Below are 15,315 nucleotides of genomic sequence, written 5' to 3' on the forward strand. Positions count from 1 at the left end.
TACATAGTGTGTTATTCAGGAGCTCTCCAAAAACAATGAAAAGGCCAATGAAAATATTATGTGAGTTTTTTTCTTTTTGACATATTGGCCACTTTCCTCTTTCAATTTGACCTAATGACAGATTTTAAAGATAAAATTATTTGAACAGTTGTTTTTTTTTTTTTGACTATGGGCACAGAGAGATTAGTGAGACATGTGCAGATGGTTTTCTGCTTAGAAAAAGGTGTTTGTCTACATATCTGTAGGTGAGAAATATCTGCAAATACGCAAACTTACATATGCATGTCAGTTCCATATACACAGGAACTCTTAAATTTGTCTGTGCAGGGTGTGTATTCAGGTAACTATGGTCAACAGAAACTTTTGTAGGTAATGGAAGAATAGGATGAAAATATGTAATATTTTTCTGAGGTTTGGGTTTTTTTCCCCTTTAAAAAATTAATTTCAGGTTCTGTTCTGTTACAGGAGAATAATAGATTTTAATGTGCAAATAGAGTTCATAATGGTAAGTACACTGAGAATGAAGAATACACAAACCCATCATCTTTGCTTATGATACTTGCCAGGACTCCAGCTGAGGAAGTCTTTGTTCTTGGCACTTGGTGTCATTAAAAACCATGAAAGCCAGAGACTAAATTTGTCAGAACAGACCTTTTACATTCTGGCTATTTTCCTCTCTTTATGGTCTGACTTGTGTCTTCCTCTGACATCAGTGGGTGTTGGACCAAACCTTTATTTCTGTGGAAGTCATACAGACTGGAGATAGATCATAGAATCATAGAAAGAAAAAACATCTGTACATTTTTGTAGCAGGAGAAATAGGACAAGCTGACATGAGGAAAGGTAGTAAGCAATATACAGAAAACAGAAATACTACTTAGCTCTAATAGTATCCAATAGTTTTAGATGAAAGAAGTAATTCCTTTTAAATGAATGATGTCATGTTCTGGTTCATCAACAAATCATGAAAGGTTTAGCTCTTACAGGTGTGAGTTCAGGTGTCTGCCTGTTGCTTCTTTGAGGAATAGAAAAGCACGGCTTTAACTGCTGTCTCCTTTCTACTTTGCAAACCTTTGGAACTGAAAAATGACTAATTAATGTAATTAAACATACTTTAAGCAAAGTTAAGAGTTTTCTAGGTAACTGTTGGAAATGAGCTGAAACAGGATGTGCTTGTTTGCATCAGCACTAGTGTTTTTGTCAAGGCTTTTTTAAGTGCACTTATATTTGTCTGGGCTTCAGCCCAGTTGTCTGCACTCTGAGAGACATGAGCCTGCTGTTGGAAGTAGGATGGGAGTGAATGGCTGGCTCAGATTGTTTTTTCTGGGTTTTTACTGGTGTAACTAACACCAGTCTAGGTTGAACTGACTTACTGGGGCCTCTACAAGTAGGCATGTTAGAATGTCTTGTAGCAAAGAGGTGATTATATGATCTATTAGTTCATTCTGCTGTAGGGTTATGGGGATAACAGTTGTGAGCCAGAGGCAAGGTGAGGTCTAAAGCACCAACAGATTTCATTTGGGTCTTGGGGATTGCAATTTGAAGGCAACAGATTTAGTCAGAGGAACCTGAGGTGTCTGCAAAGTTTAATACTTCAGTTTTCTTAGTGCTTTTAACTGTATCACTAGAATACTTAAAGTGGTTTTCTGTATTAAGCATGAAACAAGGAAGTAGTTGCTAAGAAGGGTTTCTCAAGTACTTCACATTTTAGAGGAGATGTTTTGCTGTCATTTCTGCTTATACCTATGAAGAACCCCCAGAAATGTAGATCACAGATGTGTTAGGTTTTGCTGATCTCTCCTTTGCATGTGGTTATGTCCCCACAGATTCCCTGAATTTTTTTTATTCACTGCCAGATGGATTACTTCAGCCTTACACAAAGTGAGGCATTTCAGAGTTACATTTACTTATTGATCAGTGCTTCCCAGCAGTTTTAATTCTAAAGGGGACAGGTTTGCACAAGACATCTGAGACACTCATGACTGATAACGTGCTGGCTTTCTGCTCTTCCTGTGCTCAGAGGCACAAAACTCATGCCTTGGGAAACTGACTTCTTCCTGTTTGTCACCCAGTCCTACATATTGAAAACAGCTTGAAGTGGAGCCTTGGTGTCTTTCTTGTGCTGAGTAAGTTGCACTGGCATTGGTGAAGTTACTTGCAGAACAGGAAGTTAGTTATCTGACTGGAGTCAGTGTTTTAAATAACTTCTGTTAAAGAAATTACCTATAACCATAGGCAAAACTACTTTGTCCTTGAGCATTTTTAAAATACAAATTGAAAGGAGTTACTAGAGGGAGAAGGGGAAGTGGCTTTGCTGCTTTGCTTGTGGATGTATGGCTACAGAGGCATAGGGCAGGCATAATTGAGTAGAGAGTACTCTGTAATGTAGCAATGGACAGAAGATGCCTTTGTCTTTTCAGAGGAAAGTCTCACATTGGTACTGTTCTTTTGAGAGAAAAGTACTGTCCATCTGGAGGGAAGCAGCTTACTTTTTTTTGTCTTTTGTGCCAACATGCATCCTTCTTTTTGCTACTTGAACCTGGTTTAATATTCCTGCAGTGTTCCAGACCAAGTGACTGTAATTGGGTGCAGCTACCTTGCCAGTGATCAAAACTCATTATTCAAGCTAGCTGTAAACATTGATGAGGTTTCAAATAACCCTGAGGTGGAAGTCGTCATAATAGTGTTCTTGCACTTGAACTTTGGTGGTTCAGGTCTTCAAAGTTCCCTCTGCTAAAAAACAAAAGAGTAGAGATTTGCAGTGATGGTTACTTAATTTTAAGAGTCAGATCTGAGACTTTAGCCTGGTCTTGCAGTGTTAGCAATTGGGAATTTGAGGAAAACATTAAATATCACAGAGTTTGTAATTCCTAATATACTATGTACATCCATAGGTGCTTTAAAATTTCTGACTCGGCCCCAGCCTTGGGATAACATAATAACAGAGGGTGTATCTTGTCTACCTTATGCTTCTTGAAGTATTTTCATCCTAAGGTGGTTTTTTGCCCTAATTTTCTTCGCAAAACATGCCTTTCCTTGGTTAGATTTTCAGTCTTTCCATGCAGCATTGAGCCAGATGTGGATGAGTATGTGCAGTAAGATGGGTAGGCCTGTATCTCTGTACTGTCCTCTTAAAGTATTTGCTGAACTTATCCTAAAGAGACTCAAGTTTTATTATCTTTGTAGCTTCATGTTTTAAGTGACTTTTTTTTAGAAGTATATTAAAGGATTTCTCATAAATACAAGAGTTACTTCTTTTATGTTGTTTAGATACAACAGTTGCAAGAGTTACAAATTTTATGTTGCTTAAAAGAATGCCAGGAGAAAACTGTCCCTACTTTAAAAATTACACCCTTCTATAGGGATATTTTTCAAGCAGATAATTCACTCTGAGTGATTTTGTGGCAGCACTGTTTTAAGAATTTGAAGGGTGACAAAGCAGATAGACTTGAGGAAATAGAGAGAAATTACTACAAAAACTAGCTGACTAATTTTGTGTTTTCACCTGCAAAGAAAGGTAAGTGCTTGATTATGGTGCATGTGTGCATAAGTGTTGACATTACCTTTAATTAGCCCCAAGTGTATAAGTCTCATCCTTTAGCACCCATGGTGATTGTATAGTGCAAAAATAGATTGTATTGTGTTTGTTCAAACAGGCCATGGGATAAAAAAATACCTAGGAGATAGAAAATTTTTTTTGATGTTTAACTGGGTAATCTCTGTCTAAAATAAGACCTACCAGCCTAATTACTTACATGAAAAATTATTTTGTTATGGTTTTTTTCTCTTTTTCTTTCTTATTAGAGTTGTTAGCTCTCAGGCTTGAAAGACTGAGGAAAGAGAAAAAGGACTAACAGTGATTTCCTGCATTGTCTCATTTTTATGCTTGCAGATGATAGTAGGAGCACTCTGGGACTTGACAACAGTTTAGAGATTAGCTTGAAGACATGCTGCTCTGCACCAGCCGCTCTTAGTTGCTCTCCCAAATTGAACACTAAGGATGCTATCCCCCATGTCTTGCTGGGATTAATTTTATGCTATTTTGAAAAATTAGGGTTTGTCTGCTTTGGTACACAAATTGAGGTATGTCGAGTGTTATGTGAGCTAAAGACAGTATTTCATTCTGCTGGTGCTGTTATTCTCCACCATGCTGCATTTAAGCCAAGTTTGTCCTGTAGTTCAGCTGTTAATATCTTTAGTTTCTAGAAACTAGGCTAAGACTGGAGTACCATAGTGCTGCCTGCATTGCTATGTATCTACCTTTTAAACACCTTCCTTCAGTGGTATTTGTACTTAGAGAAAACTGATGAGCAGCAGAGGTAGTGATGAGAACTGATGAGAGCAGTTTTTGGAGGAAAAAGGATAAGCAGCCACCACATCTTCCAAGAGGTAAAAAAGCAATCCTCTTAGTTATCCTTTCCTCCTGTATTTGACATCCAGCTCCTCAAGAAGACCCTGTACTAACTAGCTGCTCAAAGTACAAAAACTAGTGTGTGGACTTAAGGAGGACAATAAAAGGTAACTGCTATAGGTGGCTTTGTTATAGATTTCAGGGTGTTGATAACGGAGTATCATAGAAATGTTAAACTTGCAGTACAATTTTTTCCTTTTTCTATGTGGCTTCTGCAGTATTAGAGGCCACACCTGCCACAGTACCTTTCCAGGCCTGAAGCCCACGCAGTAGAATGTCATGTGGAGGCTCTGCACAGCAGTTCTTCTAGAGTTACTGATATTTTTCTTCTTGTTGGCTTTTTTGTTGGTACCACACAATTCTGAAAAATAGCACTAGTGCCAATCTGCAAAGCAGCACTTGGAGAAAGCTGTGCTGACATTAAAGAGTATTTCTGTCATGAGCCAAAAGGCCAGGAGTTTCAGTGATGGGTGGTCCAAAACAGCATCCAAGCTCAGCCTGTCATGTGGGTTATGTAACTGTGCTCCAGCACGCTCAGAAACCCTGGGGGACTTGCATAACTCCATGTTACAGCTTCAGGAGCCAAACCTTTGAGGATTGCTTAATGCCCAGCCAGGAGTTTCTCATTGAAGCACTGCAAACTTGCATGGTATTTCTTTCCCTTTATTCAGTATTATTGCCTTTATTGCATTAAAGAGGCTAAGCAGACCTTAAATACTTCATGTGAAGTAGCACTGCTTTGGTGTAAGAAGTTCTTGCCTCACATGGTAAATGGTTAGTCCCCTTGAACACGGAAGGGAGTTACTTTTGAAGCCTCTGCCTAAATAAAGCTTTATTGGTTTAGTGTCTCACTTGGTTTCCTGACAGTCAGACCCAAACTTTCAGGGAGTGGTATGTTCATCAGAAATTGTAACTGAACCTTTTTCCAGACTGAAGCCTATAGAGCTCTTCATGGTGAAAAGCTCTCTACAGCTTCTATACAGCTGTGTCAGTGGAAGAGGCCTTGATGCTGTCAAGGAGCATAGTTATATACAGCCTAAATTGAAATAGTTAACTTCTGCCTAAATTCAAAACAAGAGACAGACCTGAAAAAGTTTGGGTCTTTTTCCACAGAGAATTAGCAAACATTGTTTTTGTTGCCAAATAATGCTTCTTATTTGTGTGAAGCATTCCTGATGATCTCTTCCCAGGTCCTTTTGTCTCCTCTCTCTCCTTTACTGTCACAGCTTCCCCAAGCATCTCTCTCTATTCTGAGCAGCCTGTCAATCAGTCAGGTCACTCTTGCCTGGGGAAATGTGTGCCCATCTCTGCCTGAGTTCCTCCTGTCCTGAATCCACCTCTTTGCATCTTTCTCCATCAGAGTTAACTGTGCTGTTTTTCCTGCCCTGCCACACTTTTCCCTAAGATGACTTGCTGTGCACTATTGCCATCACTTCTCCATTTCCTGCTCTCTAAACCAGTTTGGCTGATTAGTGAGCCACCACAGTGCTATTGACTTCTCTCCTTTCAACACCATATGCTAAGAACTGCTCCCAGGTTGGTGTGTATCCTGTTGATGGTAACATTGATCTTTGCCTTGCTGAGTCTTCATTCCCCTGCTCTGACATTTCCTCGGTTTCTTATATTATCTTGTACAAAATCACATCAGAGATTCTTCCCATCTATGTTCTATTTTGAGCTCTGCTTCTACTGGATAGCTATTTGACTTAATCCACTGCAGCATTTCTGTAGATCTTCTGCAGAATTTTTTATTTGATTGTAGGCCTGATTGGGGCATATTAACACCAGCAGACTTCGTTCCCTCTGTGGTTTTAGAGGGAAGCAATTGCCTTTATAGAGGCGATTCCTGACAGAATCTAAGTTAGCAACATAGCTCCTGCCTAGCTTAGGTGCTCTGAATTGTACTCTGCCTGTCTTCTTGCTGAGAAAGTAGAGAATACAGTGTATTTTCTGACTCTCCTGGACATTCTTGTTAACACAGTCTATTCATCCTCCCCATAGCCTATAAGGGGTAGCATGAATTGTAGTTATTTTCAACCTATTGAAGTGACGAGAGGCATTGCAGAATTTTAAGGCATGACTTTTCAGCTTCTGTACTTAAATATTCCTTTATACCTGTTTAGCAAGCTGCATCTGTAGGAGGAATAAATAACTTTGTTTCTTTAATGAGGTGTTTTAAGTTCCCACTTTTTCTTTTCCTTTTTTTTCCCTTAATGGGACATTTTTCAATGAAAAACTTGACTCTAATTATTTCATCTTTTTAGTACCTAAATTACAGGAGTTTGCACATTGTAGTAGTAGACCTGTAAAGACTTCTCTTAAAAGCAAACAAACTAAAAGATCAGAAGTAAGATACCAAAAATATGTTGCTTTCTTCTGTGGATTTCTTTTCTATGCAAGTAAAAATTATTATTTCCTTTTCACTTTCTTATATAGGTGCTGATTGCTGCCAGTTTCATGCTGATTGCTTCAGTTTCTCTCTTGGGGGGAGAGAGCAGGTTGAAGAAATATACTCTATTTTTGTAGAAGAAAAAGACTTATGTTAGCTACCTATTATAGTCTATAAAAATAAATTTTTAGCTTATTTATATAAACTTGACAAAGTGTCAAGTTCTTTTAAAACAGTGTTTAGCCAGTATTTGTGTGGTTTCAGTCTATTATATGAATTCCAAAATAGGCAGATTATATAGAAACTCTGCCCAAAACAGGTGCTGCTTAAATCTTACCCTATTTTAGACCCACTGTAAAAAAAAAAAAATACACCCATACTTTTGAAACTGGTTTAATGTGAGGATAGCTTTTACTTGTCTTTCATTTTAATGTTTCTGTTTCCTTTTCCATCTTAACTACGGGTGTAACATTGAATCACTGCCTGTGTATTTTAAGAGTCCTTCCACCGTTATGGGTGTGGATCATGTAGTTCTTCCTCTTTGCTCAGCTTGCTGTCTCTGTTCACCTTTCATATAATCAGCAAATGTTAATTGACTGTAGTCTGTTTCAGAAGGCCTTGCATAGAGGGTTATTAGAATTGTTTTTCCCAAGAGAAATTAACAGAGAATTAGTGCTATTTTGGAATATAGCAACTGATGAAGTATTTTCATGCTGCCTGTCTTTGTGGCTCTTGCTGACATGTACTGGTGGTTTTGTGTTTATAGCCAGTTTTTTTTTCTGTTTGTCTTCTTTGTCTCTAAAATGATTTAATGAGTTTTTGAAATCCTCAACTTTCAAAAGTGAATGTAGTTTGGAGTGCACCTTTCTAGGAATGTGACTGTCATTTATTAAATAGTTCTTTGAAGTGTTCTGCATTGACTAGAGTCAACTTCACAAGATGTGGATGGGAGATAAATGGATATTTTCCTTCCAAAACTAAGCATTTTTCCAGAATTACTTAATAATACCCTCAAGAAAACTCGTCCAATATTAAATGCACTAATTAGAGCTTAAGATTCAGTTCCCAAGACTTTTTACGAAATGTCAGGCAAGTAATGAATAAAATCATTACCAGCTCAGTGAGGTGGGCCCTAGAAACTTGTACCTCTGAGCCTCAGACTCAATCTGCTTCATTCTTCCATTTGAAAAAAAAACCAAAACAAGACACAGCCATCCAGTCCCACACCCTGCCCCCTAGAAACACCTAAAATGAGCTGGGGGAAGGAAAACCAGCCTTCCTCTGGTTTGGGTTAAAAGCTTTGAGGTAATCTAGAGAACAAGTAATGAGGATAATGTGACCTCATCTCCAGGTGCACGCTTTTTCTGTATCCTCAGTTGTCTCAGATGCAAAATCATGCCAACAGAGCTGTCCTTTTCACCAAACTAATCTCTGTGTGAAGGAAGCCTTGGTTCTGTGGCCCAGCCAGGCTGGAAAGGACAGCTGCAGCTCCCAGGGGTTCAGAGTGGCAGGACCTGTGTGCTGTGACCATCATCAGGCAAGTGCAGGAGCAGCCGTCAATTCCAAAGAGCTGAAGTACAGAATTAGAAGAAGGTGGAAATGGGAGAGAGCAGGTTGATAGAAAATACTTGTTTTATTGTCTTTGTAATATAAAAAGATGATGCCAGTAATCTCACTAGTTTAGATTGGTGCAGTTTAACTATAAACAAGAAGTTGTATGTTAAAATAAAATTCAAGGACTTGGTCTTTTCCCAAAACACTCTGATGCAAACACCTGTAATCTCTGGTCTCACCTTAGTCACAAGCCATCCCATGCCAGAGATCTTCAACTCTAATAGAAAGTGAAAATATTCTAAACATAGAGCAATATATTAATGCATGCTTATGGATTATACATAAACAAATGAAGCTCATTAAAAAGAAAAGCAGAAACCCATCACAGCACGGATATATCACCTGCTCTTCCAACAGATACATGGAAAAAGATGTCATAACTGGTGGGTCTCTTTGGGATCTGTATTTTTATGTTCTTTTCTGCCAGAAAAGAAAATGGTTCATTTAATAGGAAGGTTCTGCATCAATTATTTTTTAAAATGATTATTACTTGCCTACTTTTACTGTCTCTGTAGGTTTGCTGATTTGGAATTGACTGTTCTTAGAATAAGACATGTAGCCTTTGACATAAAGATTTTTTGAAATCCCATTAGGAACACCACAGTGCTACTTTTAGTGAGCTTTTTCTGTGACCTAATTTTAGGAAAAATCCCAAATGATCTCAAATCAATTAAGTTCTGAACGTCAAAATTTAAATTAGTCATGAAACACTTCCATTATCAACACTTTTAATAAGATTTTCCACCTTGGGCTCCTGCTGGATGCACAACTCAATGTGTACATTACCTTAGTCTTTGAGTGGTCTCATTGATTATTTGGTGGCATTAATCTGGAGAATAATTTCCTGTGTACCACAAATACATAAGGACTTCAAAGTTGTGAGCTTGCAGATAACTATTTATGATTGGATTGTGTTCTAATATTTTTAATAATTTCTTCTTTTGAAAGAAGGAATAAGGAATTTTGAGAAGGAAGAAAAATGGTTTAACCCCGTGGCTTTTAATTTTTTTTTTTCTGATCAACTTACATTTGGGAACCCTCTTAGCATTTTGTGAAGTGCTGTATTACACTGTAGTAACAGCAGGACTTTCTTCTTTTTTTTTTTTCTTTTTTGCAATGGAGGCAAAGAATGACAAAAATAGGAATAAGAGAATGAGGCCCATAAACATATCTAGATAGGCAGTTATTTTCATGGCCTTACTAATTAGAAACCTATCAAAAGATGATTTCCTTGCTGAAAATAGGGGTTGGTTAACTTCCAAAAGACTACAGATATGTTGGGGAGACAGCACAAAGCATTAGAAATCTGTTGTGGAACCACAGAAATCTCATCAGAGCTGGTCTTTCTTTGTGGAAATGAGGAGTAAGTTTTATAACAAATACTGCAGGAATAATGATCAAAAATGTCCAGCTTTGCATTCAGTCTTACAGGGTTTTGATTTGTTTTCCCCAGTGTAGCAGATGGTACTGGGAAAACAGTAAGTCTTTGCATCCACTTCCTCCAGCACTGACAATTGTTCTTTCTGAGTCATTTGAAGAATCTACCAGTCACAGGTCACCAGCATGAGATCTACAAGTCCTGCATTGTGGAGACAACAGGAAGAACTTCAGTTTGAAAATGTTTAGAGTATATTGAATGAGAAAAATGAGTGGATTTAGAGAATATCCATCAGAGTATAGAATTTTGTTAGACAATGTGAAGAACTGTGATGTTTAAGTCAGATAGACTTGCCTAAAAATGAGTTTATGCCTGGGTTGTTTGGGTGTCTCTTTTCTTAGGATTCACAGGTCAATATTCAATTGAAGTGATTGTATGAGTGCAGAAAATCTGCAGGCTGGTTTGCAACAGAGGGGTAGTTGTGCATTGTATAGAAAAATAAAGATTATTTGGAATAAGGAATTTGTGGCTGTATTGATAGAAAAAATGTTAATGTTCTTGGAAGCCTGGGGAGGCTGGGTGTGTTCTGACATACTTTCTCTGTTATCCAAACTGAATTTATGGCATTTATATAAGATTTGAGATTACGGATTCTTCTGCACTTGCCCTATGTTGGAATTTTTTTAGGAAAAAACTGAGTTCTGAATATCAGGGGAATGAGAGTGGGCACACAGTAATTGCAAATGGTGTCTTTCTTGATTATCAGATTTAATGTGTCATTAGGAGCTTGCTGACCTTTTCTGTGGATGCAAAACATGGGCAGATGTTAGCATTAGAGAGAAAAAGAGAGCAGAAGTGGATAGATGTGAGCAGGCTGATTGCCAAAAGATCAGCTGACTCTGTGCTGACATCAAGAGCAATCTGGAGAGTCCTCCTTACCCAAGCAAGCCTTTGCAATGTATGGTTGTCTGTAGATGCAGAAGCCACAGCAGTGTCTGTAAGCCAGTCTCTCATCTGGTCAGTACATCTTTGTTGCTATGAGATGTGTTGTCCTTGTCTTGTTTTGGCTGATTTCTCTGATCTTAGTCTCTGCAGTTTGTTGTTTCATCTGGTGAGAAAAGACAATTAAGGGGAAATGGGCATTTAGGTTGTCTTTTGCATTTTCACTGGATTTGCAGAAGTACTTCCCTCTGAGATCTGCATGCAGTGTGTTACTGACAGCTTGTAACTTTGTTGTCTCTTCCCATTGCAGTCTATGTAGCTTTGGATTGTTAGGGAGTAATAAAATATACATTTTACGTGGGTCACAAGCTATAGCAGTAGCTTGAGGAGGTGGTCTCAGTGAAGAGATGTACTTATGTGGAGGAAATGGTTTCCCACAGCCTCTTGTGGGTTGCTTTGCTAACTGCTTTTTAGAGAGGACTGCAAGATGCTACTGAGTGCTGGATGATGTAGTGAAGGTAAAAAGTTCAACTGCTGCAGTGTGTCCTGTTATTAATCTTCAGAAACCTTGAGATAACTGTGCTAAGTGCATCATCCTCTTCCCTGCCTCCATACCCAATCACTAAAGATCTGCTTTCATGTGTGACTTCCTCTGTTCATTGTCTGTGCAGGGTAAAGATTCTGGTTCTGACACTTTTCCCAGCAGGAGTCTTAATTTTCCTGAGAAGCAAACAGTGCTTTTGTCATGGCATATCAAAACACCCATGAAAGGTAATTAGATGGAAGAAAGAAACCTGCTAGTGAGATGCACCAAAAGGGAAGTCTGATAGTCTAATGAGCAAGACACTGAGATCTAGTTTCTGCTTTTTTCTTTTCTGTGGACATATGTCAAGTCAGTTAGCTGTGTTGGTAAGAGAATGCAAAAAATATTTATCTTTCCAACTTTTTGCCTATATGTATTTTCAAAATACGTGCTCCTTTTGCAGTGGGTGTCTTCTACTATGTGTGTGCATGGTGCTCACTTCCATGTGTGGCTCCTCACTGGTACTTTGGAAGGTATTTTAATGACCATGTCAATAATAAATGAGTAATAGCTGGTTCAGGAAAATAACTCTTCCTCTTGAAAATGTGTGTCAGTGCTCCTCAAAAATTAGTGTCTCTGAACTCTTACCTTTACACAGGGCTCAGAAAAACAAGATTACAAAACATTAGGATGCAGCAGAGAGTGTAGCTGTTGGAAAGATGACTGGAAAGCTAGGAGGGTGAGGGTGGAAGGAGGCACTGTGGATGTTGGCAGTGGTCCTCAATCTGCTTCTGCATCAGGAGCCAGGTCTGTCCTTGAAAAGAATGAATGCTTTTTTTTATTTCTTCCATTCCCTCCCCACCCCCAGACAGTATAACCTAAGAAGAATAAGGCTCAGAAATAAGATTAGAGGTTTGTGTTCTCAGTGAGGACATTCTGAGATTTAATGAGAAAGCAGGTTAATAAGAAATCTGACAATCTGGAATAAGCTGTGGGAAACCATTTCCACCATCACTGGCTTAATGATGACTTTAAAAATAATTCCCAACAAACTAATTCCTAGAGACAGGGAGGTGATAAGGAAGAGCAAGATTCTTGAGCCTGATACCATGTTGAATAGTTACTATAGAAAAGGCTTTGCTTGCTTGTTACCTAAAGGTGAAGAAGGAAAAAACATTATCCATAGACTGTAAAGAGCGTATAATAGTCTACACTGCCTCTTGATGCAGAATCTCTTGCAGCAGTGTTTCATTCAGAAGGCTGTACTAAATTTCTGGTCAAGATTTCATCCACATGTGTGTACCTTCACTTTTTTGGAGGGTAAGAAGATTCAGGTTTTCCCACTTTTCAACCCCTTACCCAGCCCCTTTCTAGTGCAGAATGTCCAGCAAAAAAAGCTGATCAATTAAACAGGAAACTGCTGCCTACAGCAGCTAAATTACATCTGATTTGTAGATGAGGTCATTTGCAGCTGAGGCAAGTACATGCATTTTTCACAGTGGGTGCTCACTCTTGGTGTGCTTTATCCCTTTGAGGCCTTTGACAGCTCTTTTCTTTAAGTCACCTTTGATCCAAATCTTGGCTCTTAGCTGGACAGCAGCACAAAATTGAATGTAAATATACAATTGCGTGCCATGTATCTTAAAGGAGACAAAACCCACAACTCCCCACCTCCAAAAAGAAAACAAATTACCATCCTCCAAACCCCCAGACATGTGAAGCATCATCCAGTTTTGTCTTCTTCTCTGCCTGTGTCATAGATGCCATTTAGACCATGTTCGTTTTCCTGATTAAAATCCCAGGGTTTGGTTTGGTTTTTTGTTGCTGCTGTTGTGTTTTTTGTGTTTTGGGTTTTTTTTTTTCCCTGATATGCTGTGGTTCTTAGCATTCTCTTGCCTATTCAAACATTTAAAACATGAAAATAAAGCCTTGGAAGCTTAACAGGAGCAAATATTCACTGTCGTTAGTAAACTGGGGGAAAGGATGGGATTCAACAGATTTTCCAAGTGATTGAATACTAATGGTTTTAGGGGAAAGAATTTAATTCAGTGTATCTTCATAGATACCAGCTATTCTATATCCCCCTTGTTTATGCTGTCTCCATGACCATGCTTCAAGAATTGTTTTGCTCAGCTTGATTCCTTCTCATCTCTTGATCTCTGCCAAGGCAGTGTTCTTGGCTGCTTTGAGAGACATGGAATAAACATTCGCCCTCACTAGTACAAGGTTTGTTCAGCAGTTTTAACAGCCAAATTCAGTCCAGAAGAGTGCTGCACACATACTTGGATTGAATGGGCAGGGGTACCTTTCATTTTACTGGGCTTTGAAAGGGAAGGAATTCTTTAAAATGACAAAACATGCAGACCCATGAAAGTCATGCTTTGATATTAGCCTTTCCATGAGAAATCTCAACACAAATCTGTTTAGCTGGGTGCTAGCCAACTGGACATTTGCTAAGTATGAGGAAAAATGTTCAGCTGTAAATGCTTTGACATAAACCAAGTGTTTTTTCCCCAGACTATCTGGGATGTTTATATGAGTGGCTGTTTAGCAGGTCTATGCATTTTAGTGGCATTGTTCTTTCAGCCAGCATCTTCTTATGACAATACTTGCTTGATTCATCCCACTGTAATTTGTTTCCATGTACTTAACCTGATGGCTCAGTACTAGATGGCTTCATCTCTCTTGAAGGCTGAATTTGTTAAATACTGCAACTGCTTAGTACAATGTGCCTTTCAGAAATAAGTGGGATCAGAACAGCAATGCATATCAATGTCCAACATTGAGTGCCTAACTTTGGCTCATGATGCCTATTCTTGCTTGTTCATGGTGGGGAGTCTGGCAGGCCTGGGAAATAAATACATGTTCAAAATGCTTCTTTGACTAGGTTATCAGTGCTGGTGAGATGGATACCTGTGGGGGTAGCTGCTAGAACTCAACCCTAAACCCAAATGCACTGTTCATGTTTATAATGCAGCTATTCTCTTTTCCTATAGGCTCTTTTCTCTGCTAAACTGGTGTCAGGCACACAGCATTTCTGCTCATGTGCATCCCTTCTTACAGTCCTTCCTACAGCTCTCTCATCTCACTGCATTTGAGACCAAATTTGATGTGCCCAGAGTACTTAACAAAATCAGACACTTTGTTATGAAGTTGTCATGAATAAATGGATATTGCCCAGACTCAATGCTTTCATTTTACAGTCTTTACTGGTTTTTTTGAGTTCTGCCCTTATTCTTGACAAGATTTGTGAGTCCACATGTATCTTGTAGTAGTGTATCGCCTGCCATACCATAGTATTCACTTGGTCTTTATTCCTGACAAATATATTTGTGAAGAAGCAGAATTGCTATTCCAGGGGGAAAAACCCAAACCCCAAAGCAAACAAACAAACTGAAACTGCTCAACTCTCCAAGATTATGCAGAGGATAAAATCCAACTTCTGGGGCAGTCTGCAGGCACACACAGAGACACAGGCAGGCAGCGAGTGCCTGTGTGACAGGGAGCCGGAACGAGAGGAAGCCTTGAAACTTAAACTCCTCCTGCAGCTCTGCATCTGCTCTGAGTCACTGGTATGACTCACACTGACAGTGTTCACGTTAGCTAGCGTTCAGATGGAGCAGCTCTGGCAACAGAGGAAGCAGGTTATATTATTGATTACCTGCTGCAGCAGACAGTGGCACCAAGATTCATTTTTACGAGCACAGATGAAACAGAGGAGGCTCTACTGAGCACTGCTATTATTATTAGTATTGCTTTCTCAAGGTAAGAATGCCTGTTTATTTAAATATGTACCAAAGGGAATTTGGTGCTTGTGAAGCCTGAATTACTGTTGCTGCTATCCTCAGAGGATGCTGATCTTTGGAGCTGCGTTGCTGCAAAGCTTTGTCTGGGCTGTTTGCTATGCCATATGGAGAATCATATGGCTAATGGGCAGTGTGTGTCCTAGGAAACAAAATAACTACTTTCTCATTCATTGATGTTATGTAAGGCATGGCAGCCATGTTAAGGACAGAAGACCTCTTTTGAAGAAACAGTGCTGCTAGACGGTAGGGCAA

The 15,315-nt window shown here is 39.0% G+C and overlaps 1 protein-coding gene across 12 annotated transcripts in view; it reads left to right on the top strand.

Annotated features, from left to right (window-relative positions):
• The window catches only part of INPP4A (inositol polyphosphate-4-phosphatase type I A), a 111,689-nt gene that overhangs the window by 13,628 nt on the left and 82,746 nt on the right, over positions 1-15,315 (top strand). For 4 of the 12 annotated variants that reach the window (XM_036388613.2, XM_036388666.2, XM_036388693.2 and 1 more), the window contains exon 1: positions 14,850-15,022. The exons of 4 other annotated variants lie outside the window; for them this stretch is intronic. The gene's annotated coding sequence lies outside the window, so the exon portion shown is untranslated. Of the gene's footprint in view, positions 1-14,848; positions 15,023-15,315 lie in introns of those variants that run through there. 4 more of the 12 variants (XM_036388683.1, XM_036388718.1, XM_036388657.2 and 1 more) reach the window with 3 other exon arrangements.

Source organism: Molothrus ater, chromosome 2, assembly GCF_012460135.2.
Source record: "Molothrus ater isolate BHLD 08-10-18 breed brown headed cowbird chromosome 2, BPBGC_Mater_1.1, whole genome shotgun sequence".
Taxonomy (NCBI): domain Eukaryota; kingdom Metazoa; phylum Chordata; class Aves; order Passeriformes; family Icteridae; genus Molothrus; species Molothrus ater.